Raw genomic sequence first — 4,759 nt, forward strand, 5'->3', positions numbered from 1 at the left:
AAGAAAGAAAGAAAGAAAGAAAGAAAGAAAGAAAGAAAGAAAGAAAGAAAAGATGAGAAAGAAAAATGAAGCTCATGGTTCCAGAGGCTTCTTCCTTGGCTGGCGGCTGTGGGGCAGAGGCATCATGGTGGAAGGACTGGGTGGAGAAGTGCTTAGCTCACAGCAGCCAGAAAGCCCAGAGAACAGGAAAAGAGCCAGGGAGGAAGAGGCCAGGGACCAGACAGTGTGTCCCAGGGCTGCATCCTATTGAGCCACCTGGGCACACCCAGAAAAAAGGATGTTTAAATAGTCCTCCAGGACTCTCAGGCCAGTCCAGCCCCCAATCAAGATTAACCATCAGAGCAGGTTCTCTTCCCTTCCTTTGCATTTTCTTGGCATGGCTTTGTCTTCACCTTCACTCCCTGGGGCAGGGGCCTATATACTTTGCCTGTACCATGTTCCCCATGCCCTCCATAGTACTGGGGGAGAGGGGCAGAAATAGCAGGTGGTGAGAACTACTTTTTTCCCATTGATGCTGATCTCTTTAATCACCATTTGTTTATTTCCTAGTATAAAGCATACTTACCTGCTGTAATGATTAGATTTCTTCTTAGAGAATATACAAACAACAGAGACCCACTCTCTTCAACTTCTGTTTGTAGACTCTTGGGGTAACTTCTGGACTAATTCACACTTAGTGATTCATGATATATACATATGCATGTTAGTGATGTGCACATGTGCTTTGGAAGTAATATTTGAATTTCCAAATAAGTAGAATTTCTAAAAATTTTAGTGCCAACTGTTTTTCACTCTAAAGGTGTTTGATCATCTTTCTGAGATGTATGTCCTTCCTACACCTTCAAAGGTGTCTCCTTAAGTGAAAAGCAGCACAATTTCTGACCTGCTGCCCTGGTGTGGCAGACACTGAGGCCCTCTCCTCACTGCCTATCTCCCCAGTGGATGAACAGTTACCCTACCCACAGACAGCTTCTCCCAGGGGCTGGCCTCTGCCCTCAGCTGGGGGCTCCTCATACCCTTTGGAATATGTGTAGCACAGATGAAGACTAGACCATGGGACCAAAAGTTTGACAGCCACAGAAGCACAACTCATCAGTGGGAACTCCCAGCAGCAGGTGCTGGGACAAGCCCAAGTCATGGTCTGCTTGGCTGGGACTGAGTCAGTTGCCCATAGAAGTTCCTGGTCATCTACATGCCACTCTGTGGCTTTCTTCCCTTCCTGTTTTTTTTTTTTAATCTTTCACATAATTTTACTTTCTCCCCTCAACCATAATAATGTGATATACAAACTTTGTCTTAATTTGTGGGTCTGTAAACACAGGCTTATCCATTCTACCCACAAGCAAAGCAAATGCTGCTTCTTGAAATGGTCCTACCAGGGAGCTGCTGGTCATCCAACCCAAGCAACCCCCTTGCCTGGCTTTATCTTCACTATACTATGCAGCCACTTCCTGTTTCATTCTCTTCATTTCTTCAATTTTATTTCCCAGAATCACCCACTACATGCAGACAGGCACTTGTCTCTGGGCCAGGTTTATGGGATCAACTTAAGCCAGCCAGGATCTAGCTGGGGTTATCTTCAGAGAAAGATGTGCTTTCCATTTGTGGAAAGATTGTCTAGAGCTCCCCTTTTTATCTAGCTAGTGCTTCATGCTGTCAGTTGTCTTCCCTTTAGCAGTTCCTTTCACTCCTTAATATTCGTTTTCCTGGAGACCAATGAGGAAAACCTATTGTGAGTGCACACCATGGGTCACTGTAGATGCAACACAGCCATAGGGCTAACCACACCTCACAATAACCCCATCAGGCATGTGACATTTTCCTCATCCCAGGACAAGAAACTGACATTTAGAGAAGTTATGACCCATGAAGTTGACAAATAGAGAATGAAATGGTAGTTTTTAAAAAAATATTTTTCTTCTGCCTCTGAAATCATTTCCTTATTGCCCTTCTCCTTTTGTTAGAAAAACAAAGCATGTGAAAAGCTTAAGTGAGAATATCTCCTATGAGTAACAAGTAGTAAGAATTTACTTTAGGAAACACAGGGACTAGTTCCCATTTCTCAGCTTGTTTGAAACAGGTGTGGGTAGAAGGATGACAAGCTGCAGAAAGAATATGAACAGTTAACTGAACCATTGGAGACCGTATACTGAGTACTCAGAAACAGGTGTCCATTCCAGCCTCAGAAAATTTTACCCAGTTACTCAGCATCCTATGCACTAGGTTTTGTGATGACAGTAATGAGGAGAAGAAAGCAGAGCAGATTTCTTTGAAGAATATGGCAGTTTAAGCTTCACTTTAATATCTGAAAACCTTCCCTGTAAATGCAGGCATTTCTAACTCAGCATGTTCACAGCCAGGTAGCTTATGCACCTCACATCCTAGCTAGTGTCTCTTTCCACTTTGACAACCAAGTCAGAAACCAGCATTCACTAATGAAGACTACTCCTGCCTAAACCCCCACAGTCATCTGGATAATCATTTGATACAATTATCTAAGCAAATTCAGTGAGACCCCTTCCCTCTACCATTCCCTCCCTTGAGCTGCCTGTCCCCATTATTTCAGGGCTGCTATAAGAATTTCACATGGTTCCTGATTCCTTCATGTCACTCCATACCCCCATAGCCTTGGCACTGGTAGACACAGCCCAAGGCTTTTGAGAAGCAGGGAGGATGCCAACAACAAATATATCCTCATCCCATTGTGCCTTAATCAGTGTAGCTAAAAGAATCAAACTGTTCTTCAAGAAAATGTAGACCAAGGGCAGTCCGGCCTGAATGGCTTACCAGACCCCAGCTTGAGGAGGCTGAGAAGCAAGGTGAGGAGGAGAGCCATGGATGCTTCTGCCAGATCAGGTTCATGCCATGGAGAGATGATGGGAGGGAAGGATGGATGGCTGAGAGAAGCGATCAGGCAGCAGTCAGGGCAGGTGCAGGAGCCATGTGGAAGGAGTGGCTCAGCAGGAGTTGACACAAATTGCACTCTTCCCTTTAGAGGCTCCCTGACACAACCTCAGACTGTAAGCACCAGGGGCAGAAGGACTCTGGACTTTGAAACAGTGTTTTTACTGGCAGCTAATAAACATCTGTCTTAAGTCAAGAAAGTAGGTAGTAGGGTGGGGCAGAATGAGAGATTTGCTCTAGCTCGAAACTATACTCTGGGTGCATGGCATGGGAAAGCAGCTGTAAGTATTGTTTCTTTTCTATTATAGCAGCTAAAGCAATATGTAGAAGGGTGGATAAGTATGTAGTGCTGAAAGAGAGGTCATCTCAGAACTAGGTAATGAGGTCTGAAGGCAAACAGCCAATGCTCCAGAAAGAGGGACTAGAAACAGATAAGACCAATACTTCCTGGTGCCACCTGAGGCAATCTTGTGTGCCTATCCCTTGCCTTTTGTTCAGGGAAAGAGTTTCAGATGGAAAATAATTTGCTAGAACAAGACAGGACTTTGGTCTCCAAGGATTCAAGGTATGGCAAAAGGCACCAGGGTGTGTTCTGGGGACAGGAGAAAGACAAAGATCCACTGGTTCATTTATTAGTTTTCCCCAAACCATGGGATTTAAAAGTGGAGACAATGCAATGTTTGCAAGCTTATGGAAACTCATAAAGGTTGTCTACTGGTCCAGAATGCACAGGCGGATAGTACCACAAAAACTGTCTAACCATAAACAACTAGGTAAAAAAAAAATCTGAAAATAACCTGTTGGTTCCTACATATAATTCTAGTACTTGGGAGACTGAAGCAGGGGGCTCTAAGTTTGTGCCCAGCCTTGGTAACTTAAGTTCTCAGTGATACCATGTCTCAAAATAAAAAATACAAAAGGCTGGGGATGGAGTTCAATACAAAGGGCCTGGCCTCAATCTGTAGTATGGCAAAACCAAAGTGATACAAAACAACACTCTTTGAACTAATTGTTAACACTACTATTTGTAAAAAATCTGTTATTAGTAAAGCATTTTGTATTTTAATTGAATATTTATAATTGTACACAGTAATGGGGTAAAATGTTATGTTTGGATATATCTACATTGTGTAAGAATCAAATCAAGCTCATTAACACATTCATCACCTCACATACTTTATTTTTTATTTTTTTATTTTTAGGAAAGGGTCTACATGGTGTTCAGGGTCTTACTACTGGATTGGACTTGTAGTGATCTGCCTGCTTATAACCTCCCAAAAGCTGGGATTATAGGCCCGCATCACCATGCCCAGTCTCAATTGTCTTCTCAGTGCACCCAGGGGCTGGGGGTGGCACGGCAGGGGATTCGATTCCCTGGCCTGCCATTCTGGCCCTGCCCCTCCTGGGGTGTGCTGAGACACGGACTGAGACTGGGCGTGGTGGTGCCCACCTGTAATCCCAGCACTTGGGGGGCTCAAAAACAGGAGGAGCACTATGAGTTTGATCTGTGTAGTGAGATGCTGTATACCGTGTACTAAATATAAAAAAAAAAATTATAGGCTGACCAGATAGCTCAGTGGATTAAAATGCCTGCTTAGGCAGATGCAGGGATTAGAGGTTCTATCCCTGGCATGCTGTGCTGGTCCCATGCCCTGGGTGCACTGAGACAGCGACTGAACAGTGTGGTGGTGTGCACCTATAATCCCAGTGCTTAGAAAGCTTAAAACAGGAGAAGCATTATAAATTGGATCTGTGTAGTGAGACCCTGTAGACTCTGTAGACCTTGTAAACCATATATATCTATCTATATCTATATCTATATCTATATCTATATCTATATCTATATCTATATCTA

The sequence above is a fragment of the Octodon degus genome, unplaced genomic scaffold (assembly GCF_000260255.1).
Source record: "Octodon degus isolate 3935 unplaced genomic scaffold, OctDeg1.0 scaffold00141, whole genome shotgun sequence".
NCBI lineage: Eukaryota > Metazoa > Chordata > Mammalia > Rodentia > Octodontidae > Octodon > Octodon degus.